General features: G+C 39.4%; 1 protein-coding gene across 9 annotated transcripts in view; it reads left to right on the forward strand.

Annotated features, from left to right (window-relative positions):
* Nucleotides 1-212: 212 nt before the first annotated feature.
* The window catches only part of FUT8 (fucosyltransferase 8), a 330,255-nt gene continuing 303,090 nt past the window's right edge, over nucleotides 213-27,377 (forward strand). For 5 of the 9 annotated variants that reach the window (XM_024997230.2, XM_024997232.2, XM_010809440.4 and 2 more), the window contains exon 1: nucleotides 1,171-1,592. The gene's annotated coding sequence lies outside the window, so the exon portion shown is untranslated. Of the gene's footprint in view, nucleotides 355-1,170; nucleotides 1,593-2,511; nucleotides 2,592-27,377 lie in introns of those variants that run through there. The other 4 variants (XM_024997231.2, XM_005211923.5, XM_024997235.2 and 1 more) reach the window with 2 other exon arrangements.

The raw sequence follows: 27,377 nt of genomic DNA on the forward strand, positions 1-27,377 counted from the left end.
TTACTTAAAAATATCCAAGTCTGGAGAAGTCATTCTTGTCTTTACGGGCACCATTTCGCTTTCTCAAGGTATTGCACCCAGGCTTGGGATCTGGGTCCGGAGGCTACAGGGAAGAGTTCGGTACGGGAAGCTCATCCTCCCGCCCTCCGATTGGCTGACTCGCACTCCACTCACGCGGTTCGTGTCTCTGATTGGCCACCGTAGCACCCCCGCCTCGGCTCGCGACTACTTTGTGTGCCGGGGCGGCGCGCTCAGCTCCTCTGGCTCAGCTCGCCGTCAGGGCTGGACTGGGCTAGCTCTTCGGCCCACTGCTCTGCATCGCGGGCGCCAGGAATTTTCCCGAGTCCGAGCCGGGTAGGAAGCATCCTAGGGAAAAGCTCCCTCCTCCGCCCCATGTTCTCTTTCCCGTACTGAATAAACTTCCGCCTTGGAGGGGTTGTTGCAGCCGCGGGTCGGGGGGAGAGGCCAGGCACCGAACCCAGGCTCTCATGGGGGAGGGGTCTTTCTGTCCGGGCGAATGTGGAAGACCAGCTCTCACAAGATTAAACCGGGCTTCACTATTCGCATGGGAGTGCGATGCCATTCTATGATCGTGTTTTGCAAGCTGCAGTGGAGCGGCCAGACCTGCGCTACGGGGGCTGAGCAGCAGCGATCACTCCTAAAAAGTAGCAAGGAGCCTGCTTCGTATATCCAGTACCAGTGGTACTTAAGGGCCGCGGGCTGAACTGGCACGGGCCGATCCGTTTCCCGGCGGTTGAGAATACGGCATTCCCCGGAGGTGGCGCTCCCGGGAGTGGGGAAGCCCGGCTCCGCTCGCGCCTCCTTCAGCCTTTGGCCTTCAAGCGGTAGAGGGCGGCCTACACTCGTGTCGGAGTCAGCGCCCGTGCGCACAGCGTTGCCGACCCTGCTAGAAGGCTCCCCGTCCCGCTGTGGCCCGCGGCTCAGCCCGGCAGTCGGACGCTGCGGCTACGCGGTCCACGGGCGCGGCGAGAAGGGGGCGGGGAGAAGCCCTGGCACAGGCGGGGGTCGCCGTAGGAGGCAGTGGCCAGCGCATGCGCGCCTTCTCCCAGAAGCTTGGGACGCTGAGGGGGCGCGCGCTCCCATGCGCGCGCTCCCATGCGCGCGGGCACGCTTGCTCTAGCCGAGGCTTCCCCGCCTGCGCTCGCGGTCAGAGCCGCTCAGGCGCGTGCGCGTGTTATCTCCGGTAGACCCGAGTAGCCCGGTTCTCTTGGCTCCAGGCCCCCGCCCCTCGCCGCCCCTCGGCCGACCCGTCCCCTTCCTCTCCTCGCGGAATGGGGCCGGCGCTGCTCGGGGTCGCGCGCCCGGGACCCGGCTCGCGCTCGGTCTCGCGCTGTCAGCGACTGCCTGGCTCGCGCCGCCTTGCGCTTTCCCTCAGTCAGTGGCGCCGAAGGCTCCGTTAAGCAGCGACGGCGGCGGTTCCTGTTTCCGTTTCTTCCTCTCCCTTCAGTAGGGAGTAGCATCCTCCACCCAGCCACCCCTCCCACTTCCCCAGCGCGGGGCAGCTGCGGCTGAGGGCTGTAGCGGCGGCGGCTGCTGGGGAACGGCGGAGACCGCCTCTGCTCCCGCCTCGGGTAAGGGGGCGTTTGGGAGCCGGGCCCCGCGCGCCCCGGGGTCTGGAGGTGGGCAAGCGCGGGATCTCAGGAGGCTCCGGGAAGGTGCCTGCCGGCCGTCGCAGCTCTCTTTCCCCCGAGGCGACCCCCGGGCCTTTTGCTGCCACTGCTGCTGCTTATGCAGCGGCTCCGGGGAAAGTGGGGAGGGAGCCCCCGGGACCCTCTGATGGGTGCCTTTGCTTGGCCGCGGGGGTTGCGGGAGGTGGGGGCCGCGGCAGGGGACTAGGGACGCCTGCAGCTTCGGCCGGGGCGTGGAGCGGCTCGGCTGCTGCCCTCGGCGTCGCGCATCCTTGGTTAGGGCAGGGGCCGAAACCGAGGAAAGGAGATGGGGGCGGGGGTGGGAGGTGTCCCTCTTCTCTGCTCTTACCTGCCCTTTCTCCAGCAACTCGCTCTCTTGTGTCACAGACTGTGGGGACAAGCATGCTTGTGCGTTAAGGGCTTTCCTGAGGGGTTCTCCGGGAGGAAATTGGGGAGTGGACCCGTGCAAAGATCCGCTCCCGGCGAGGGGCCAGTGCCAGGGCAGTTTCACGGCTTGAGTGCCGCTGCACCCTCGTTTGACGTGGAAATGATGAGCTGGCGGCTTTAGAGCTCCAAACTTATTTGGGAAGGTTAAATGAGTTCTTAAATATTTATTTATTTAATCTCCAGTTAAAGGAGGTTTGTTCTGCAAGAGTGAGGGGGCTGTCGTGTGCAGCACCTGTTTTTTTTTTTCTCACAGTGAGGATTGCAATCTTCAGCCACACATAACGTCAGAGATGCAGTGTATTTCTTAAGTTAAATGGCAGTGTCATGGTTAGAATTTATCCCTGGTGAGCTTTAGCGTTTGAGTGAGGCCTTGGATAGAGCAGGGTGTTATTTCTTATTCCCATGTTTCGGTTAGTTTACAGTGGACTTAATCCAGCTCAAGAGTGTGGACCTAGGCAAGCCAGAATCTCCTGTAGAAACACCCCAAACCTCAAGGTAACGCAGACTAAATTTCGACAAAAGTTTTCTCTCAGTTTACAGTTAAACTCATCACAAGTAACTGAACTTTGGCTTGGTTCTCTTTAGAAACTGCAAGCAAGGTTTAATTGCAGTTTTTTGCTCCCTTGTTATTCTTGGGGATAAGTGCATATTTATTTTCTTGATTAACTTTTGTTTTTATGCATATTTCTTTTAAAGAAAGCATCATGTAGAAAACTTTTTAGGAGAGAGATTTGCAGTATTATAGAGTTATGCTGAAGTAGTGGAGTAAGTTGTATTCTCTCTTGAAAGTAACTTAAAATTAACCTGAAATCCTATGATGTATAATAAAGCCTTGTACATTGCTAGCCTTGTGAAATATACCATAAAATGCACATAGTAAATCTTCGTTTGATTTATACCTACTACAATAGTAAGGATAAGGTGGGAATTCAAAGATTTGAAATTATGATTTTATAGCTTAGTATGTAAAAATGCAGGGTGTTAGAAATGAATAGGATTTAAGGAACATAGAAGGGTGGTTTGGAGGCGTGAATTTTCCTTTTCCTACTTTATAAACTGAGAATTCTACTTAAATTGCTGAACAGCTGGAATGAAAGTTGCATAGATAGCAGAAACAGATGCAAAAATGTGTTTTTGATTAAGTAGTCAGTTAACATGAAGAATATCTTGTGGTTTATTAAGACAGTGATTCAAAATAATTTATATAAAACATAGCATTATATAGATTGTACTTTAGGATGTTCTTAAATTGAAATAGACACTTAAAGTTGTTTTCCTTCAAGTCAGTTTTGAGAGAGAGAATTGAAAAACAGTAACTTAGATTACATTCTGCAGTGTTTGGTTACAAGTTTTAACTAGTTATTTTAAGGCACTGGAGTGTCTTTAAAAGTGGTGAATTGTTAAATCACTAGTGGCTTGGAAAAACTTGTGTTCCTTGTTTATTTTTTTAAGTGCCCGTTATATCAGTAGGTTGGTCTGGAGGGGGAGCTAGTGCCAAAGCAAAGCATGGCTTAATATATGTTTGAACTTTTTCAAACACCCCAAACCAGATTTTTATGACCAGAAGAAAGAGAAATTTAATTTTTAGTTAAAGGAGTAAAGGAATTGATAATGAATATATATCTTATCTGTCAATAGTTACTTGTGGAGTATATATATTGTATATTACAAATTAGTTAGTTTTTTTCGTGATCTGAAAATAAATGCATAAGGTTTGTTAAATTTCTCATTTTAAACCTCTGAAAGTTGGTCCCCAAACTTAGGGTATATGATGACAGATTCTTAAACTTATTACGCATTGCATCAGAAAGGAAGCAGTATCTGTTAACCCTTTGTGCATGTTGTATCTTCTTAAGTTTTTTCTTTATAATATCTATAGTCCAAACATTTCAAAAGAGCTTCAAGTAGAGTCTTATAAGAGCAAAGATATCAAGCATGTAGTATTTAGCTAGGTATTTATCAATAGCTAGGTATTTATTGATCAATAAATACCTAGCTAGGTATTTATCAAAAGTAAAGGTAATTGCAATAAAAAAAAATGGGTCCTTTAAACATCTGGAGATCTGGAAAGCAGGATCCCAAGGTCACTTCTTAACATCTCTCTCCTGCAATATAATGCAGTGAGTCCATCTGATCTGTGAAATTGAACTTGTGCATTTGAATATGAAGCAGTAATTTTTTTGATCTGTGGCACTTTATTTAGGTTTCTGAACTGCAATCAGTTTTGATTTTACTTCTTACGGTTCACATATTCTTCCAAATTCGAGGTTAGGATTGATTGTGTGTATATTAAAATCAGAATATTTTAGTTTTCTGAGGGTAGTAGTTGGGCTGTTCTCCGTTGCTATTCATTGTGTAAATAGAATTTCGGTGGTGGTAAAATAAAAAAGTAGATTCTTTGAAAGGAATGAAAATATCTGTGAGATACAGAATAGTGAGGTGTTTACTGTTTTTAAAAAGTTAATGCTATAAATTAATCACTTTAAGATATTCTAGAATATTTTCATATATGTTTTTCATTTCTTTAATGGTTCTTTTTAATTCACTGCACAGTATTAGTAAATCTCTTGGTTTAATTAAATGGTGAACATACCCATTTCATATTATAGCACACTTGTAAAAGCATTTTCATTTCATAATCATAAAAGCAAATGTAAAAATAAACATGAAATTAAGTTTCTTTACTTAAAACAAAATTGAGATTCTAAGCAACTCTGAAACCAGCATAATTTTTCTACTCAGGCATCAATACTAGTCCTATTGGTACTTTGCAAATGAGATATATCAATCTCCAGTCTTCTGTAGTCAACAGTAGTATTGTAGATATAGGATTTAGAGGATAAATACCAAGTTTCCCTTGGTTCTCCTGTTGATGATTCTCTGGCTTATATTTCTGTACCATATAGTATATGGTTTTGCAGTTTGAATTGATATTGAATTGTACTATTGAATTGTAGCTTGTTATAATGAAAGAAACATGTCTAAAAGTAAAGAATAATTACGACTGATTCTTTTAAAAAAGACCGTTTAAAATTCAGAGCAGAAGAAGGTTATATGGGTATATATGTATATAAATTTTTAACAGATTAGTCTCAAGTCTCAACCTTCCTTTCTCTCTACATTCTACTTTCCTGATTACATCTCCCCTTCTCCAACCATCCTCTATCATCCTGTGATTTTCTCTTTGGGATAATTAGGAATCAAACCAATAAAATGAACCATATCATTCACTTGGCATAGTTTTTTTCTTCCTTGATTAAATGACTTTATATCAGTCTGTATAATATTTTAAAGATAAAGCCCATATGGACTTTATGCAGTACTCTAGATTTTTCTTTTAATGGAAGAAGAGCAAATATGGCCTGTGAATTATGCCGTGTATTTCAGTACAAGAGTTATTCATGCTCTTTATAGAAAGTAGAGCTATTGAGTTAATTTCATTTATTTTTTTTTTAAGATATAGGCTTTATTTGCTAAAAACCCAATATTACACTCATTTACTACTTTTAAAAAAATATCTTTTTGTGATAATTTTTTGTCAGAAAAGAACATGTGACGAGGAAGTGTGTTGAATTTTAAGTTTAAAAAAATTGACAAATTGACAAATAAGGCTAGAACAGATGTAATTCAAACACTTGCTTTTGCTATCATTCTCTTTTCTTTTGTATTGATTCTATAGTATAACTTCTTCATTTAAGCACTGGAATAAAGCTTTGAAGATCACTCCTGAAATGCTCTCCTGTATTTGTTGTATCTAAGAACTTGGGGGTTTTTTTGGAAATTAAACTAATTCAGGGATAAACTGAATAAACATGATTTAACATATTTACGTTAAGAAGATCAGGCTTAATGTTTCTACTCGTCACAGTCTCAGTGACTGGTAGGTGTAAATAAGGTTCATATTAGAAAATAATAAACTATTGATGTTAATCTTTGATGTAAATGGGACATTAAGCTCATGTTTATTTTAGCATCTCAGTTATGAGAAGTGTTACATCATGTGAGTTGTAAATGCTGTAGCTTTCTGTTTGTAAATGAACACAAGTGAAGGGAAAATGGAAGGTTGTTCCATTTGATTTACCCCAAATATATAACTAAAATGAACCTGTTTTGTGTCTGTGTAAATCTTATTTTTTTAAGACTGTTACTGAACCATGAACGAGTTTTAAGTTTTTACTAATTTATGGCTGGCTGTTTATATCCCTTAGATGAGATAAATGCCGTTTAATATGACTTAATACCTAGAGCTTTAGAATAAATTTGTCTGTAGTAAAAATGGTATTTACAAACCATCAAGCTGTAAAAGCATCCCAGTGTTATTAAATGAGTTAATATTCCATAAGCTAGCTTTTAAAATAACTTTTATAGTTTTTAAGATTAATTTATTGTAATATCTTGATAAATAGTAAAGGTGGAAAAATAAAGTTTTTAGCTTTTATATTTCATTCATTGTCTCAGCCTTAGGTAAGCTTGAGACCAGTGAGGTGGGAGACTGAGAGAGGGGATGTACTGGTTGATGAACCTTCTTTCTTTAGAGGTGAGGGAGATTTCTTTTTCAGTTTTTTCCACTCCATCCACTCCCTTCATCTCCCTGTTTATCATCTGTCTTCTTTTCCAACAGTGGTGAAAAATCTGGGAGTTTGCCACCTTTGCAGGATTTTTTTTTTTTTTCTTTCTTAGAGTTCATAGAATATTTCCTGGTAGAACATTAGCTTTTATGTTAACAATAATTTTATTATAATGGCCTCATTCTCTTGCAGCAGTAGGCAAGAGACTGGAAGAAATTCAGGTTGATGTGGGGTTTAATTATTGAAAGTCACTCAGTTGTGTCTGACTCTTTGCAACCCCATGGGCTATATAGTCTGTGGAATTCTCCAGGCCAGATTACTGGAGTGGGTAGCTATTCCCTTCTCCAGGGAATCTTCCCAACCCAGGGATGGAACCCAGGTCTCCCCCCACTGTAGGTGGATTTTTCACCAGCTGAGCCACCAGGGAAGCCCAAGAATACCGGCGTGGGTAGTCTATCCCTTTTCTAGTGGATCTTCCCGACCCAGGAGTTGAACCGGGGTCTCCTGCATTGCAGGTGGATTCTTTACCAACTGAGTTACCAGGGAATCCCAATTCATTATTAATCATTTATTAATGATTTTGTATAAAAAGGGATATGGGAGGTGTTCATTGTTAGGAGTCCTGTGTCAGTCATATTATTGTTCTGCTTACTGTTAAATACATGGCAGTCCCTTCTTCTATTTCTTGAAATGCAGTCTTATGCCTTCTCTGTTATTTCTGTCGTCGTCTATGGAGTTTCTGACTACACGGAATTTGCTTTTTAGAATGTCTCTTTACCTCCTTTGTCTGCCTCATTTGAATAATTTAATGTTAAAAAAAACAAAAACAAAAACTAACAAACCCAAACAGTAGGAACCTATGTCCACTGAAGAGAACAGCTCTGAAACGAAAATGGACAGTAATGTTCTCCTTTCATGGGAGTAGTTTTAGCAGATTTAAGCCAGTTACTGTGGAATATTCACAAGGAGAAAGTGTATATTTGATGATTAGGGCCCTAGTCATTAGAGATCTGACTCATTCAATTTCTCTAACATATGGAATTGTACCTGAAAGAGATACATTCAGTAGAGATTGTAATTTTTTTTTGTATGTATTGAGTTTTGTGAGTAACTACTTAATTCAGTCAGTTACCGAATGACAAAAGGTTGTAATTTTGAGAAAAATATATTCTTTAAAATTAGAACTTAAGCCAGGGTAAATATTTTGTTTTCTTTTTGCAAGTTTCAAATTTTTCTTTATCTTTTAGAAAGTTATTGAAATTTTAGGGTTTAGAAGGTGGTAATTAAAGCTCTTGAGTCAAAAAGGCTTTAGCATTGGTGAAATAAGCTTCAGTGGCATGAGAAAGGTAGATTTACTGAGTAATTCTGACTGCTTCCTCTAACATGATTATGCACATCTGGGCCTTCACCAGTTAGAACTGTTTGTTTTTAAGATCCAAGCAGTAGATTACCAGCTTGATACTTACAGGTGTAAAGCATTCATAGAATGAATGATATAATGTTATTTTTAATTTGTAAGTAAATGAGGACTATGCTTCTTGTGCTGAGTAGGCTAAAGAGTTGTATACCTAATAAGGATGTACAAATAATAAACTAAAGAAACTTGCTAATATGCAGTTAGGAATGGTTCCTGTTATTAGTGTTTATAATGGCACAAATTATAATGGTGAAAATGAAATCAACGAAGAACTCTGTCTTGGAGCAGTTTGTTAGATAAGAGCACATTCTCTGTTCTATAACTGTCTGCAGAAGTTCACTTAGAGCCATGCAGAATCCTACCTAAAAGGAAATAATGATCAACAACTAAAGTGTTTTTGCAGGAAATGTGCATGTTTTTTCTGTGTATATTTGCCCAGTGCCTGTCACCTTCTCTTTCCGTATCAAATATAAGGTTAGAAAGTAAGGTATTTAACTTTTGAAAAATCTGAAGGGAAAAGGATCTGAAGTTTGGAAAAGGCTGGTTTCTTCATGTTTTAGTACTTCTTTTTGACATAAAATTTTCGGAGAGCTCCACAGTTGTGAAGCTAAAATCTGAGTTCTTTCTTAGTAATTTTTTGGATTGCTTTATTGAAGTTTATTGGACAGGGAGGCCTGGCATACTCCGGTTCATGGGGTTGTAAAGAGTTCGACATGACAGTGACCGAACTGAACTGATTGAAGTTTAATTTGTATATCATAAAATTCACAATTCAAATTTTAGTAAATTTATATAGTTGGTGTCTCAGTGGTATAGAATCTGCCTGCTCATGCAGGAGATGTTGTTCAGTCCCTGGGTCGGGAAGACTCCCTGGAGAAGGAAATGGCAACCCACTCTAGTATTCTTGCCTGGAGAATTCCATGGACAGAGGAGCCTGGTGGGCTACAGTCCATGGGATTGCGATTTCGTGACTAAACAAAAATAATATAGTCGTACAACAGTTATCACAATCCAATTTTAGAACATTTTTGCCTCCAGAAAGTGCCCTCTTGCCCGTTAGCCCAACCCCTATTCCTGCCTTCAGCTCTAGGCAACCACTTGTCTGTATTTTGTCTCTGTAGTTTTGCGATTTATAGAAATTAGACATTAATGGAGTCATATAGTAAATGGTCTTTTGTTTCTTGGCTCTTTTCATTTAGTATGGATTAAGAATGGATAAAGTAGAAAAACTTTAAGCTTGGAATCTAGAGACCTGGATAGGAGTATTATCTCTGCCACCCAGATGTATAAACTTGGGTAAGCTATTTGCCCTCTCTGGGCCTCTGCTTCTTTCTCCATCAAGTGAATTATTTTGATTTTCTTCTAGTTTGGTTTTCACACCTTGGTAGACATTCACTGACCTTTCCCTGGAACATACCTTAACTCTTTCCCTTAACACTTTATGTCTGCATACGTTTTTTCTGAATCAAAAACAAGGCTTATGGTCTTAAGAGGTGACTCAGCAATGGACAAATATGAGACTGCCTTGAAGCATCAGGATGACTGATTAAACCTTTTCTTGGGCATTTTTTAGTTCATATGTACAACTTGAGAATAAGGATAGTCTTAATTGCTGAGTTAATAATTAAGACTTTTGAAGAGAATAAAAGCAAAGTTGAATAATTGTCAGAGGTAGGGCTTTAAAAGTGATGGAAGCTTCTTAGGAACGTAGGAAAAAATTACACTTTTAAGTTATTTTTTCTTCTGGAAGTAGAAAGTGGAGTAGAGCATTTTTAGTTAAGTTTGAGCCAAATTGGGCTCCAGGAAGAAGAGCCAAAGGAGATAAATGGCTACTGTTGGGAAGACTGTCCTAGGGCTCATCTGGAGGCAAAGCTGACAGATAACATTCAGGTGACAAATTAGGGGAAAAATATGTATATAGGGAATTAAAAATTAGGGGTGTGCATGTGTATACGTATGTGTAGCAGGTATAGACCACAGACTGAGAAGGCTGGTATCAGGTATATGCCAAGGGTGTAATTTTCAGTGTAGTATAGTAAAAGATAGGGCATTGAAAAATAACTAGCTAAATTTAAAAATGAGAGTGCTGTGACTACTTTTAAATATTCAATAATTTTGACTTTTAGAAACTATCAGAGGTTCTTATATCATCTGCAGTAGTAGGAAGTATGGCTATTAAATGATTGAACCTTTATTTTTATCCAACATAGTAGAGTATACGAGTGGTGACCTACAAAGCAGGCCTTGTAGAGGAGGGGAATGTAGCTGTAAATATATTTTACTGATGCTGTCATTAGAGCAGCATAAAAAAATCTGTTCATGCTTTATAGTCACACTTTTTGCTTGAAATGGTATTTTTATTTTAAATAAATCGTCTTATGATAACCAAATATATCCCCAAATCAAACCTGTATTAAGTGAAGATTTTTCACTTGATAGTATTACAAAGGTTGTGTTCAGACTTTAAAGGAGTTCCAAAAGTAGAATCCCAAAGCTTATTGTGCAATGGCAGCATTCTAGGAATAAATTTAAAGCTTTCTAAGGTGACTGTTTTTATGACAATAATATTCTTTTGAATATATGCTATACTACGTATTTTTAAAATGTCCCACTGAAATTGTGACCTCATGGACTGTAGCCTACTGGGCTTCTCTGTCCATGGGATTCTCCAGGCAAGAATACTGGAGTGGGTTGCCATTTTCTTCTCCAGGGGATCTTTCCCACCCAGGGATCGAACCTGGGTTTCCTGCATTGTAGGCAGATTGTTTATTATCTAAGCCACCAGGGAAGCCCACATATAAAATACCTAAATATAAATTATGTAATTGAAAAAATTTCAGTGTAAACGAAGGGGAAACTTCTTTCTATAACTTATGAAGCTTTAAAATGTTAAGGATAATCATCATTCATATTTTCCCAGGGAATTTTAATTTTCAATCATAATAATAAGTGACAGCTGTCAGAAGGTATAGCCATTTCTACATTTAGAATTCTTTTTCTTTATACGAAAGAAAGTGAAAGTGTTAGTTGCTCAGTCATGACTGACTTTTTGCGATGCCGTGGACTGTAGTCCTACAGGCTTCTTGGTCCATGGGATTCTCCAGGCAAGAAAACTGGAGTGGGTTGCCATTCCCTTCTCCAGGGGATCTTCCTGACCGAGGGATCAAACTAGGGTCTCCCACACTGCAGGTAGATTCTTAACCACCTGAGCCACCAGGGAAGCATAATTCTCTCAAATACTTGTCCTTAAGAAAATAGCTACTAGGGATTTGTTAAATAATCAGATACTACTTTGATATTTAAGCAAAACACCAAGCTAGACTAGGAACATTAAAGCAATAAAAATGATTAATTTCTAAGTTTTAATAAATTCTTAAAGCGTGCTGCAAAATACTTAACATTTGTTTAACAATTCTTTTCTGACTGACTTCCTACAGGGGCTCTTTCAGACCTTTTCTACCTCTTTCCTAGCCTGTAATGGTATACTGCTCTCGGACTTTGCAGGTTATTTCACTTGCTTTTTTTTTTTGAAAAGCGTAAGACGGTTAAGACCATCAAACAGAGGCTTCCTCAGCTTTGCTTTTCTTTATCAGTAAATTGTGTAATTTCCCCTCCCCTGTACCATTTGGTGTCAGGATGTGTCCTTTAGGCTTTCACGACTACTTCATGACCATTTGTATCCCAGCTACTCTTTAGAATGGGGCTTTTCTGGTGGCTCAGTGGTGAAGAATCTGTCTGCAATACAGGAAATGCGGGTTTGATCCCTGGATTGGAAAGATCCCCAGGAGAAGGAAATGGCAACCCACAGCAGTATTCTTGCCTGGAAAATTCCATGGACAGAGGAGCCTTGTGGGCCACCGTCCATGGGGTCACAAAGAATTGAGCATGACTGATCTACTGAGCACACAAGAGATTAAAAACAAAATTCAGTGTCGAACATTCTGTAACAAGATGAAGCTGTGCTTGTTCAAGTACCTTTAGAATATATAGGTGCATTAAGTTCATTCCTTTATCATTTTAATTTTAGTTTCTCCTAACAGCATCTTTACTGGCCTAAAAAAAAAAAAGGCAACAACAAAACCCCAAATCACTTTTCCTTATTCTTTCTGCCACTTCCTCCATCCTCTGTTCCCTGCCCCCGACCCCAACTTCTTTTGGTGTTACCCACAACCCAAAGTAAAAGCAGTATGTCTCTTGTTTTAATTGTTCTACCTTCTTTTTCAGTAAAACTATTCTCCTTGTCTTTATTAATGACCTTCTGAACTGCCAAACAGAGGCATTTCTAGTATTAGTTTTAGCTTTTTAATTTTTCAGATCAGACAGTGTAAATCCCTTCTCCTGATTTTCCTTATAACTCAGTAGTCCTGGTTCTCCTATATATTCTAGAGACTCTTCTTTTCATTCACAAGGTCAACTTCTTTATTAAGTATTAACCTTATACATTTTTCTTAATCTAGACTTTTTTCCTTGTGATGTTACAGTGTTTTTTAGCTTCAGTGAATACCTCTTTCAGACAACTCCCAACCATACGGAAGCTGCTTGACTTTCAGTTTCCAGCTTGAGAGCGCCACCTGTTTGTTATTCCATCAAGCTCAGTGTACTCAGTTCTGAATTTTCTCTCATCCAAACTGTATTATTCTTTCTAACTTCCCTTTCTCTATTATTGGCTCATCCCTCTCATTGTCCAAACTTGAACTCTGAGTTGTCTTTGAATTCCCTCCCCATCAGATCCTTTCCATTGTCAAGCTGTAAATTCTGTTACTACAGTGTTTTTGTACTTCATCTGCTCTATTCTATTTCCCTTTTTTTAACTACAGAAATTTAAGTTCTCATTACTACTAACATAAATAATTACAATTTTGTAATTGCTGTAAAAGAGGGAGAGGAGGAAGAGGCAGTTCTACTAGGATATGATCGGTAGGGAAAGAAAGTGACATTTAAGCTTAGCACCAAAGAATAAGTAGGGAAATTCTAGGCAGGCAAACTGAATAAAGACTTAATCAAAGTTTATTGTATGTTGTCAGCTCATAAGATTTTTGCTTTAATCCTTACTGCATGTGGGTGTTTTTCCTATTGGCACGTGCTGTTGCCTTTCTTCAGATATTGAAGATCCAGTGAATGAATAATGTAAAACCAGAGTGACACAAAATAATGTATATCTTATATTACCTAGCTTTGAGTGAGCAGAGTGGTAAAAATGTAAAGGGGTGAAAAGTGACTACCGTTTGCACTGATGACTAGAAGCTGTCTTGAAGGTCCCTGACACTTGGAATGTAAATCTTCAATGGGCAGCTGTTTTCAGTCTACCGTTGATCTTAAACAACTCAGGTTGGAACTGTCCAGGTCCACTTATACATTATATTTTCAGTAGTAAATACTACAGTACTATAAGGTCTCTGGTTGATTGAATTTGTGAATGTGGAGGAACTGCAGTTACCAAGGGCTGACTATAAATTACACTTGGATTAACCCCTACACATTGTTCAAGGGTCAGATGTAACTCCATATGGCTTTATTTTTATTTTTGCCTCTTTCCACACATGTTTGATTGCCCTGTAGTAGGACTTGGTAATATCTTTATATTAATAGCCACTAATAACAAAAGTAAATTAACTGAGGGTCACAGCAAGTAAAGAAATGATTTACTATTTCTGTTCCCTTAGAGAAGCAAGATGTTTTGTGCTTTTCAAATGGGAAACACTGAAAATAACAACAATTCTAAAATGGTTAAACCAAAATGTGACTTTTGGACTTTGCACGTAGAACAACCTAGACAGCATATTAAAAAACAGATAGTACTTTGCCAACAAAGGTCCATGTAGTCAAAGCTATGGTTTTTTCAGTAGTCATGTATGGATGTGAGAGTTGAACAATAAAGAAAACTGAGTGCCGAAGAATTGATACTTTGGAACTGTGGTGTTGGAGAAGACTCTTGAGAGTCCCTTGGACTGCAGGGAGATCCAACCAGACCATCCTAAAGGAATCAGTCCTGAATATCTATTGGACGGACTGAGGCTGAAGCTGAAACTCCCAGTACTTTGGCCACCTGATGCGAAGAACTGACTCATTGGAAAAGACCCTGTTGTTGGGAAAGATTGAAGGTAGGAGGAGAAGGGGACGACAGAGGATGAGATGGTTGGATGGCATCACCGACTCAATGGACATGAGTTTGAGTAAACTCTGTGAGTTGGTGATGGACAAGGAGGCCTGGCGTGCTGTGGTTCATGGGGTTTCAGGGAGTCGGACATGACTAAGCGACTGAACTGAACTGAGAATGGAGGTAGAGCAGTCCAGGAACAGCCAGATCGAAAAATTTAAATGTCTTCCGGATATTCTCGATTTCTTGACTTCTTTCTTTGTGTTGGTCTTATTATCTGCTTATGTTAGAAGGCTTTTTTCAACAGAAATGTATGGACTCAGACTACTGAGAACTTAAATTTCTGAAGGAGGACCTATAATTGGACCCATCCTTGGAGAATTGTCATTGTCACCAGAACCACATAAAGTGGCAGAGGGTCAGTTCCCCAAAGGATGGGAATACTATAAACCAGAGAAATGGGAGAAGGAATGAGAAGTAAGCAAAAACCATCTATAGTCATTAGGAGGAGGAAAGGAAGGGAGTAGGAGATACAGGGAAAGGAAAATGCATATACAGGAGAGAGAAGCCAGTTAAGGGAAAAGAACTATTACTAGTTGAGAGTTTACTGTGTGCTAAGCCTTGGGTTCCCCTTCATGGATCACAACCTTGTTGTAACTAAGGGGATTGCATACCTCAGTGATGCTATGAGCCATGCCATGCAGGGCCACCCAAGACGGACTAGTCATAGTGAAGAGTTCTGACATAGTGTGGTCCACTGGAGGAGGAAATGGCAACCTGTTCCAGGATTCTTGCCTAGAGAACCCCATGAACAGTATGAAAAGGCAAAATGATATGATACCTAAAGATGAGACCCTTGCTGAAGATGAGGAAGCGTGGTGTCCAGTATGCTGAGGAAGAGCAGAGGGCAATTGCTAATAACTTCAGAAGGAATGAAGTGGCTGTGCCAAAGTGGAAACGACACTCAGTGGTGGTTGTATCTGTTGGTGAGAGTAAAGGCCAATGATGTAAAGAACAATATTCATAGGAACGTGGAATGTTAGATCCATGAATAAAGGTAAACCAGACGTGGTCAAGCAGGAGATGGCAAGATTGAACATTGACATCTTAGAAATCAGTGAACTAAAATGGACGAGAATGGCAAGTTTAATTCAGATGACCATCATACCTACTACTGTGGGCAAAATCCTTTAGAAGAAGTGGAGTAGTCCTCATAGTCAACAAAAAAGTCTGAAATGCAGTACTTGGGTGAAACCTCAAAAACAACACAGTGATCTTGGTTCATTTCCAAGGCAGCATCACAGTAATCCAAGTCTATGCCCTAACCCCTGATGCTGAAAAAGCTGAAGTTGATGAGTTCTATGAAGACCTACATACAACACTTTCTAGAACTAATACCAAAAAAAAAGATTCCCTTTTCATCATAGGGGATTGGAATGCATAAGTAGGAAGTCAAGAGATACCTGGAATAACAGACAAGTTTGGCAAATGAAGCAGGCAAAGGCCAACAGAGTTTTGTTAAAAGAACATGCTGGTCATAGCAAACACCCTTTTCCAACAATACAAGAGACAGCTCTATACATGGATGTCACCAGATGTCAATACTGAAATCAGATTTCTTCCCTCGTGGCTCAGTGGTATAGAACCCACCTGCCAGTGCAGGAGGTGTGGGTTCAGTCCTTAGGTTGGGAAGATACCTTGGAAAAGGAAATGGCAACCCACTCCAGTATTCTTGCCTGGGGAATTCCATGAACAGAGGAACCTAGAGGGCTTCCATCCATGGGGTTGCAAAAGAGTTGGACACGACTTAGCAACTAAATAGCAGCAACAGTGTTCTTTGCAGCTGAAGATGGAGAAGCTCTGTACAGTCAGCAAAACAAGACCTGAAGCTGACTGTGGCTCAGATCATGAGCTCCATATTTCGAAATTCAGGCTTAAATTGCAGAAATCAGGGAAAACTACCAGGCCATTTGGGTAAGACCTAAATCAAATCCCTTATGATTATACAGTGGAGGTGATGAATAGATTCAAAGGATTAGATCTTGTAGACAGATCAGGTAGTGTGCCTGAAGAACCGTGGTAGAGGTTTGTAACACCGTACAGGAGGCAATGACCAAAACCATCCCAAAGAAAAAGAAATGCAAGACAAAGTGGTTATCTGAGGAGGCTTTACAAATAGCTGAGGAGAGAAGAGACATGAAAGGCAAGGGGCAAAGGGAAAGATATACAGGACTGAATGGAGACTTCCAGACCAGAGAATAACAGGAAGAGAAAAGAAGCCCTTCTTAAATGAACAATGCAAAGGGATAGAGGAAAACAATAGAATGGGAAAGACTAGAGATCTCTCCAAGAAAATTGGAGATATCAAGGGAACATTTCATGCAAGGATGCGCATGATAAAGGACAGAAAACTACTGCACAACTGCACTCATCTCATGTGCTAGTAAAGTAATGCTCAAAATTCTCCAAGCCAGGCTTCAGCAATATGTGAACCGTGAACTTCTTGATGTTCAAGCTGGTTTTAGAAAGGGCAGAGGAACCAGAGATCAAATTGCCAACATCCGCTGGATCATGGAAAGAGCAAGAGAGTTCCAGAAAAACATCTATTTCTGCTTTACTGCCTATGCCAAAGCCTTTGACTGTGTGGATCACAATAAACTGTGGAAAATTCTTTAAGAGATGGGAATACCAGACCACCTGATCTGCCTCTTGAGAAATCTGTATGCAGGTCAGGAAGCAAGTTAGAACTGGACATGGAACAACAGACTGGTTCCAAATAGGAAAAGGAGTACGTCAAGGCTGTATATTGTCACCCTGTTTATTTAACTTCTATGCAGAGTACATCATGAGAAACGCTGGACTGGAAGAAGCACAAGCTGGAATCAAGATTGCCGGGAGAAATATCAATCACCTCAGATAAGCAGATGACACCACCCTTATGGCAGAAAGTGAAGAGGAACTAAAAAGCCTCTTGATGAAAGTGAAAGAGGAGAGTGAAAAAAAAAAGTTGGCTTAAAGCTCAACGATTCAGAAAACAAAGATCATGGCATCCGGTCCTATCACTTCCTGAGAAATAGATGGGGAAACAGTGGAAACAGTGTCAGACTTGATTTTTTTTTGGGCTCCAAAATCACTGCAGATGGTGACTGCAGCCATGAAATTGAAAGACGCTTACTCCTTGGAAGGAAAGTTATGACCAACCTAGATAGCATATTGAAAAGCAGAGACATTACTTTGCCAACAAAGGTCCGTCTAGTCAAGGCTATGGTTTTTCCTGTGGTCATGTATGGATGTGAGAGTTGGACTGTGAAGAAGGCTGAGTGCCGAAGAATTGATGCTTTTGAACTGTGGTGTTGGAGAAGACTCTTGAGGGTCCCTTGGACTGCAAGAAGACCCAACCAGTCCATTGGAAGGAATGATGCTAAAGCTGAAACTCCAGTACTTTGGCCACCTCATGGGAAGAGTTGACTCATTGGAAAAGACTCTGATGCTGGGAGGGATTGGGGGCAGGAGGAGAAGGGGACGACAGAGGATGAGATGGCTGGATGGCATCACTGACTCGATGGACGTGAGTCTGAGTGAACTCCGGGAGTTGGTGATGGACAGGGAGGCCTGGCGTGCTGCGTTTCTTGGGGTCGCAAAGAGTCGGACATAACTGAGCGACTGAACTGAACTGAACTGAAGTAGAAGAGATTAAGAAGAGGTAGCAAGAATACACAGAACTGTACAAAAGAGGTCTTAATGACTTGGATAACCATGACAGTGTGGTCATTCACCTAGAGCTAGACATCCTGGAATGTGAGGTCAAATGGGCCTTAGGAAGTATTACTACCAACAAAGCTAGTAGAGATGACAGAAATCCAGCTGAGCTATTTAAAACCCCCCAAAATGACACTGTTACAGTGCTGCAGTCAATATGTCAGCAAATTTGGAAAACTCAGCAATGGCCAGTTCAATTCAGTTCAGTTGCTCAGTCGTGTCCAACTCCTTGCTACCCCATGGATCATGGCATTCCAGACCTCCCTGTCCATCACCAACACCCGGAGTTTACTCAAACTCATCTCCATTGAGTCGGTGATGCCATCAAACCATCTCATCCTTTGTCGTCCCCTTCTGCTTTCCTCAATCTTTCCCAGCATCACGGTCTTTTCCAATGAGTCAGCTCTTTGCATCAGGTGGCCAAAGTGTTGGTAGTTTCAGCTTCAACATCAGTCCTTCCAATGAACACTCAGGACTGATCTCCTTTAGGATGGTCTGGTTGGATCTCCTTGCAGGCCAAGGGACTCTCAAGAGTCTTCTCCAACACCACAGTTCAAAAGCATCAATTCTTCTGCGCTCAGCTTTCTTTATAGTCCAACTCTCACATCCACACGTGACTACTGGGAAAACCATATCCTTGACAAGATGGACCTTTGTTGGAAAAGTAGTGTTTCTGCTTTTTAATATGCTGTCTAGGTTGGTCATAACTTTCCTTTCAAGGAGTAGGCATCTTAATTTCATGACTGCAATCACCATCTGCAGTGATTTTGGAGCCCAGAAAAATAAAGACAGCCACTGTTCCCACTGTTTCCCCATCTATTTGCCATGACGTGATGGGACCAGATGCCATGATCTTTGTTTTCTGAATGTTGAGCTTTAAGCCAACTTTTTTACTCTCCCCTTTCAGTTTCATCAAGAGGCTTTTTAGTTCTTCTTCACTTTCTGCCCTAAGGGTGGTGTCATCTGCATATCTGAAAGTTATTGATATTTCTCCCGGCAATCTTGATTCCAGCAATGGCCAGAGGACTGAAAAAGGTCAGTTTTCATTTCAATTCCCAGGGCAATGCCAAAGAAAGTTCAGACTATTAATACCATACGGTTGTGTTCATTTCACATGTTAGCAAGGTAATACTTGAAATCCTTCAAGCTAGGCTTTAGCAATACCTGAACTGAGAACTTCCAGATGTACAAGCTGGATTTAGAAAAGGTAGAGGAACCAGAGATCAAATTGTTAACATTTGGTGGATCATGGAGAGAGCAAGGGAATTTCAGAAAAACATCGACTTCTGCTTCATTGACTACTCTAAAGCTTTTGACTATGTGGATCACAACAAACTGTGTAAAATTCTTAGATAGGATACTAGACAAACTTATCTGCCTCCTGAGAAACCTGTATGCGGGTCAAGAAGCAACAGTTAGAACCAAACATGGAACAATGGACTGGTTTGAAATTGGGAAAGGAGTCCATCAATGCTGTATATTGTCATCATGCTTATTTAACTTTTATATAGTGTACATCATGCAAGATAACTGGATGAGTCACAGCTGAAATCAAGATTGCTGGGAGAAATAGCAACAACTTCAGATATGCAGACGATACCACTCTAATAGCAGAAAGCAAAGAGGAAATAGTTTGTTTATTCATCTGTTTAGAAGTTTGGGTTGCTTCTAGTTCTTGGCAGTTATAAATAAAGCTGCTGAAAACATTTGAGAATAACTTCGTATGAACATGAATTTTCATTTCCTTTTGGTAAATACCTAGGAGTGGGATTGCCGAATCATATGGTAAGAGTATGTTTACTTTTATAAGAAACTGCCAAAATATTTTCTAAAGTTGACTTTACCATTTTGTATTCCCATGTTCAATGTATTTGAGTTCCAGTTGATCTTCATCCTTGCTAGCACTTGGTATTGTCAGTTTTTTTTTAAGTTCTTTTCATAGATTTATGTCATTGTGCTTTTAATTTGTATTTTCCTAATGACTCATGATGCTGAGTGTATCTGTGCTTTAAAATGCATTTCTTTAACATTCTGAGAATGTGTATTTGTTTTTTAAAATATGATTGCATTTTTTCCCAGAGTCATACAGTAAATGGCTCTGACAAGGCCTTTGATGAGCATTTGGGTTATTGCTCCTACATCACACAATCCAGAGGACACCATACACACACACACACACACACACACACACACAGTGCTCTGTGGAGTTGTGCAGTGCAGCAGTCCTGGCTGTATATTTACAGCTACTATCTTAAGTTATTGATGATTAGTTGCCGTGGCAAATTTGAGTAGTATCAACTGATGCATTTAAAAATAATTTTTCAGGGTTTCCCTGAAATGAAATTTTGTCCAGGAACAAGTTCTGAAAAAATGCCCTACAGGCAGTATGGCTAATGAATCAGACTTGGGAGATAGAAAGGTCTATTTCAAATTCTCAGCTCCTCCATTTACAGCATTTACAGTGACTTTGGGCATCTTATCTGGCTTCTCTGAAGCCATTTTTTTTCCAGCAAAACAGCATTGATAATATCTCCCTTTTATAGATGATGTGATAAGAATTATCAGTAATGCATGCAAAATACCTGATACAGGGTCATTTCAGTTCAATTGCTCAGTCGTGTCCAGCTCTTTGCGACCCCATGAACTGCAGCATGCCAGGCTTCCCTGTCCATCACCAGCTCCCAGAGATTGCTCAAACTCATGTCCACTGAGTCGGTGATGCTATCCAACCATCTCATCCTCTGTTGTCCCCTTCTGTAATCATGAGTGTGTTATAAAAAAGACTGAAATATAGCAACTATTTAGGGACTGAGAAATGCACTTTACTTGAGACAAGAAGATATGTGACTGAAAATTTCTGGATACCATTAGTTCTGACCAGTGAAGTCAGGATATTTGAGGTACCAGTGAACTTTATAAGATTTTTCTAAACTTTATAATTTCTTGTTGTGATTCCATGGTGATTACAGTAAATCCTTAAAACAGCAAGCCAGCAGAACCAGGAAGATTCTGGATACAAAGAGAGAGGTTTACCAAACAGTAGAGTGAGTATGGAAAGGAGTTTAGGTTGAGTTTCTGGACCTGGGAAGTAACTTAAAAGTCTTAACTGTAGAAGAAGAGTCATAGTGTGATCTTGTTTGTTTGCTTGCTGGTTTTTTTGGTTTGGTTTTAAGCCATCTCTCTACCTGGGTGTTTTCTGTTAGACTTACTGGTTTCTACTTCTGTATAGTAAGGAGTTTTCACAACTTTGAGTCACACTGTTTGGGCTCACAGTTCTGTTACTTTCCAAGTGATTTCTTTTTTGGGGTAACAATATGAGGAGGAGTAAGAAATAGCTTAAGAAATAGAATTAAAGGTCCTTCTCTTTCTCCATTTCTTCTCTCTCAGGTAATATTTCATTCTAGTCACTTTGTAGCTTAGAGAAGGAAGATTTGCATTCACATGTCCTTTCTTCATCTGCCTTTTCTTCCCTTTGATCTATTATGTCATGTTGTCTGTTTTTTTCAAGTTAACAAACCTAAATATTTAGCACTATCTCCAGTTGCTTCCGCCAACCTCCATCCTAAGGCAGCTCCCCTTCTCCTGCTTCTCTGTCTGTGGTAAACTCTTGGTACCATTTCACTTTTGCATTTTTTAAATTCCCAAAATCTCTACTTTCAACATTTTTTGATATATTTTTTCACCGACAGGATTACAATCAGAAGCAGTTGTAAGGGCTACTTATGTGGTTTCCTAAGTTTTAAAGAAAAATTATAAACTGGTATATAAATTAATGTGTAAATGTAGTTGCTGGTATCTTATTTTCTACTGAAAAAGATGTAATTCCCCCAAAATAATGTGTAGCTATTAAGTACTACCACCACCCCCTCTTCTCTGCCCCCCAGTAGTGTTTTTTTTTTTTTTTTTTTTAAATTAAATTTTTCTTAAAAAAAAAAAAGGATCCTGAGGCCCTGCTTTCACGGTCTGTATTTGTACTGAAAATCAAGATCAAGCGAGCTTTTGCCCTTCTGCTCCACGGGAGGTTTCTGTCCTTCCTGAGCTCACCTTAGGACACCTGCGTTACCGTTTGACAGGTGTACCGCCCCAGTCAAACTCCCCACCTGGCACTGTCCCCGGAGCGGGTCGCACATGGCCTGGCTGGGCGCTTGGTGCCAGAAGTGAGAGCCCCTCGGGGCTCGCCCAGTGGTGGTTGACATAGATTACTTTGGTTAATTAGCCAACTCCTCCAGTGATTATGTCTAACTCACTGATACCCTCCTTGTAAACTTGTCAGTATTGCTGCCCCAGACTTCACAGAGAGGCACATTTTCTTAGAAATTTATGTCACCTGTTTTGAATAGGGACACTTTTATTGTCTTAGACGTCTGTTTTCCTCTTTGTTAGGCAGTTTAATAGTATGTTCATCAAATGTTTGTTTGAGAATGTACTGTATGGCAGACATTGTATTAGGCCCCAATTATGTCAACAGAAACAAAAATGCTCAAAGGGAAGGCACCTTAATCTCTCTGTAATAAAGTTTTAACTTATTTTTTCGTTCTATTTGTAACTTTTAACTGCAAAAACAAAAACAGATTACATCGAATTCCCATGTAACATCATCGGACTTCAACCTCTATCCTTTGTGAGAAAACAAAATTCAGCTAAGTAAATTTGAAAATTTGATTGGCTTTATTCAGTGATTCATGAATTGGGTAGCATTCCATTCTATCTAGCAAATAGAAAGGAGCTCTGAAGAGTTGAGCAAAATGGGAGAAGGGAACAGGAACAGGGACAAAGAAACAGCAGAGTTGCCTCATCTTTCTTTGGGGTAATTCAAGAGGTCTGTCAGGTGGATTATTTCTCTACTGCTAACCAGGAAATTCCAGATTGACTTGTTTAAGATTGCATTCCTGTGAGAGATTGAAGTTGTTTTTAGGTTAGGTATTAAGTCTTGGTTTGTGGACATGGGTCTTAGCACAAATGACTCCATTTTGGGCCTGTTGTCTCTTCCCTCAACACCTTTTTTGATGATATATCTTGATGAAAATTCCAGAAATCATGCTGTTTTATCCATGAATACTTTAGGATGAAACTTGAATTTCTTTTTGTAGTGTAATTACAATGCCATTGTTATACTTAAAAACAATTAACTGTAATTCTTAAAATTAACTGATACTCCCCAATTATGTACAAAAAGTCTTTTTGCATTTGGTTTGTTTAAATCAGGATCCCAAAATGGTCCAGTTACTATAGTTGGTTGTGTAACATCTGTTTTAAATTTCTTTAAAAAAAAAACTACTTACTCTAATTGGTCGTATAATGTGTTTTGTTTCTTTGAAACTAGGATAGCCTGGCTCTCTGTTTTTCCCTATGCTGTTGACTTGCTGGAAAAAAACTTATTTTGATGTTTTTTTCCTGATAGAATTTAGTTAGATTTGGAATAATTAGCACTTGCTGCAACACATTTTATCTGTATTACTTCCACCTGATAAAACTTAGCTTTCCAGGTTGTCAGTCAGTTAGTTACCATAAGTGACTTCTGTGTCTTCACTGAATTCTCTGAACAACTGCCTTAAGATGCATGCATGCATGCATCTATCCAGAATCCTTCTCCCTGGGAAAGACTGAACTTCCCTGGTGATTTAAGGCCTTTACAAAAACAACTAACTCTTAGATTTTTATGACATTTGTGACTAGTATATAAGTCACAAGTATTAGCAAGAGTTCATTAGAGCCCATGAAGAATCAATAAAAGCATGAAGTAAGATACTATACATATTAGGGGAACATTTTACCATAGTCCAGTGATCTGTTTTGTTGTAGATGAGAAGTACCCTTGACCTAAATGAGATTGAGAAGAAACTTCCTCATTTGTGCAACAGTTTATAACAACTGAATCTTATAGTAATTATTTTAGACCCAAGGTAACAAAACTGGAAATATATATTTCATAATCAAACCACATCTGCCTTTAAAAGAAGAAAAAAGTGAATAAATGTAATGCGCAAGTTATACAGAAAGAAAGGTATTTTCACACATTTTAAGTGATTCATTTTTTTATTAAGATGATATCTTGGATAAGTGGCAAGATATTTTTTACAGAGATAGTACATTGACAAGTAACTAATTTTCGTTATAATTTTGGGAATTTACTTTCTTATTTCATACATGGAGACCTATTATACACTTTGGTGATGCAGTTAGAGATCAGAATTGTTGAAATGTAGATATCATTTTAATTACAGTTTATAGTACTGTACCTTAGAATATTTTCATATATTTGTAGAAAAATATACATGTTATTAGTAACTCAAAAATTTGAACCAAGCTTTGGTTGACAATGAAATTTGCTTAATAAGTAAAATTTTTTAAGTTTAAAACTGAGTATGGCATAAAACTGAGAGAGGTATCATACCTACAAAATATCTCAGAACTCTTGTGTTGTTAAAAAGAAGGAAGGTTTGAAAAACTGTCATAGCCAGGAGGAACCTAAAGAGATATGACAACTAAGTATAATTTGGTATATTAACTGTGATCCTGGAACAGAAATAGAGGTTTAGGTAATCTGCATAAGCTATGGGCTTTAGTTAATAATAATATATCAGCATTTGTTTATTAATTTTAACCAGTGTACTGTACGGGACTTCTCTTGTGGCTCAGCTGGTAAAAGAATCCGCCTGCAATGCCGGAGACCTGGGTTTGATCCCTGAATTGGGAGGATCCCCTGGAGAAGGGAAAGGCTACCCACTCTAGTATTCTGGCCTAGAGAATTCCATGGGGTCGCAAAGAGTCAGACACAATTGAGCGACTTTCACAGACAGACAGACGTACTAATGTAAGATGTTACTATTAGGGAAAACTGAATGGGAAGTCAGTATATGGGAACTCTGTTATTTTCTGAAATTTTCTTTAAATTTAGAACTATTAAAAGAGACTATTTAAAAAATGAAAAAGTTAATTTTTTAAAATTATGAATAATAATAACTGCTTGAGAACAGGGTCATTTGATATTAATATTTGTATGCATAAAGACTAAGCACTCAATAAATGTTGTGTGAAACTGTTTCACTTAGGTTATTTTGTGGAAGGCGTTTTGGGAAGATGAGAAGCAGAAAATTGATAAGCTATTTAATTTTCTTAATTTTTATTAAAAAGTTGCCAAAAATTTGAGTTGACTTTATTTGAATACATTTTATACTGAATGAATTAAAAATGTTTGCATAAGGTTTCTATTTTTTCTTGAGGCCAGTTTGAAATTTTCAGTATTATAAATGATTCTGCATCAAGCTTAGTTTAGTTTATAAAACTGTTTCATTACATTAACAGGCTGAGTGCTGAACATTAAAAGTAGTCCTTTAATAATAAGAATTAAATATAATATTTAAAAAAAAAACCCTGAGTGTTTCAACATTATTAGCCATTAGGGAAATACAACTTAAAACCAGAAAGAAATACTACTGTGTACCTTTTAGAATGGCAAAACAAAACTAAGACACAAAACTTTGACAATACCAAGCTGGCAGGGATGTGAAGCAGCTGGAACTCTTGTACATTGCTGATAGGAATGCAAAGTTGTACAGTCACTTTGGATAATAGCTTGGCAGTTTCTTAAATAAAATTAAACATGCACTTAACATGTGGCCCAGAAACCTCACCACTAGGTATTTGCCCAAGAGGAATGAATTTATGTTCCCTCAAATTATATACATGTCTGCTTTATAAGGCATTTGGTCTAAGTACTGGCTAAATAAACTTATGTTAAGTATTATTTGACATTTTCTTTATTAGATTTTTTCACTTTCAAGGAAAGTGAAAGAAGTCACTTATACAAGAAGTGACTAATAATAAAAAAAAATTTATATCAAAAGAGTACTATAATCATTCTGTGCAAAGAATTTGACCTAGCAGTACAATGCCACATTTTTGAATAGGTAGTAATTATTTACTGAAATCATAAAACTGTCCAGTGAACACTTTGCAAAACATTTTAACTATATGTTTTGCTCAGTATTATGGTTATTATTTTCTCTGTTTCACTCATGAGGAAACTGAAGCATAGAGTTATTAAATGACTTGCCTAGGATCACACAATAGGAATGTGACAGAGTTGGAATTTCAACTGTGTCAAACTCAAAATTCCTTTCTTTTTTTTTTTTTTTACAATTTATTATACAACAAAATGTACAGATTATTATGATTGTAAAAATAAAGTACAAAAAAAGACCACACAGAACAATTCTATTTAATGTATTATAAACTAACACAATTATAGCCACCACCCCGGAAACTTGTAACTGTTTCTCTCCTAGCAGTAACAATTATTTTGATTTTTGTGGTCATATAGCTTTATCACCCGTGCGTGTATGTGTGTGTGTGTGTGTTTCTAGATAGTACACTTTAATCTTACCTATTTCAGTTTTGAATTTGGTATGTCTTTTGGGCCTTTTAATCTGTAGGTTCCCCTCTCATTTATTTCTTTTCTGCACAGTTTAGCTGCTGAACCCTGGCTGACTTGTAGAGTTTCCCACAGTTTGGTTCTGCTGATTGCATACTAATGGTTAATTCAGCATGCCTTTGTCTTTTTTATGTGTCCTGCAGGTTTTCTGTGGGATCTAGAGTCTTGATCAGAATCAGGTATGATCCTGACAAGACTATATGAGGTTATATTCATTTGGGGGACTTGATATCTGCATGAATCTTTTTTGTGATGTTACCAGCCATGGATATTTAATACCTGCTTGCTGCTGCTTAGTTGCTTCATTCGTGTCTGACTCTGTGCGACCCTATGGGCCATAGCCTGCCAGGGTTCTCTGTCCAAGGGATTCTCTAGGCAAGAGTACTAGAGTGGGTTGCAATGCCCTCTTCCAGGAGATCTTCCTGATGCAGGGATTGAACCCGGGTCTCCTGCACTGCAGGAAGAGTCTTTATCACTGAGCCATCAGGGAAGCCCATTTAATACCTATATCCAGTAATTCATTGGGGATTGCAAAATGGTGATATTCTAAGTAATTTTAATTTATGATTTAGGGTACTTCCATATAATATTATCTTCAACTGTTATTTTGTTATTAGTACAATTTACAAGGAAGTTCACTCAGTCAGTCGTTTCTGACTTTTTGTGACCCCAGGAACTGCAGCATGCCAGGCCTCTCTGTCCATGACTAACTTCCGGAGCTTGCTCAAATTCATGTCCATTAAGTCAGTGATGCCATCCAACTATCTTATCCTCTTTGTCCCCTTCTCCTCTTGCCTTCAATCTTTCCCAGTATCGGGGTCTTTTCAAATGAGTCAGTTCTTCTCATCAGGTGGCCAAAGTATTGAAGTTTCAGCTTCAGCATAGGTCCTTCCAATGAATATTCAGGACTGATTTCCTTTAGGATGGACTGGTTGGATCTCCCTGCAGTCCAAGGGACTCTCAAGAGTCTTCTCCAGCACCACAGTTCAAAAGCATCAATTCTTCA

Source organism: Bos taurus, chromosome 10 (genome assembly GCF_002263795.3).
Source record: "Bos taurus isolate L1 Dominette 01449 registration number 42190680 breed Hereford chromosome 10, ARS-UCD2.0, whole genome shotgun sequence".
Classification (NCBI taxonomy): Eukaryota; Metazoa; Chordata; class Mammalia; order Artiodactyla; family Bovidae; genus Bos; species Bos taurus.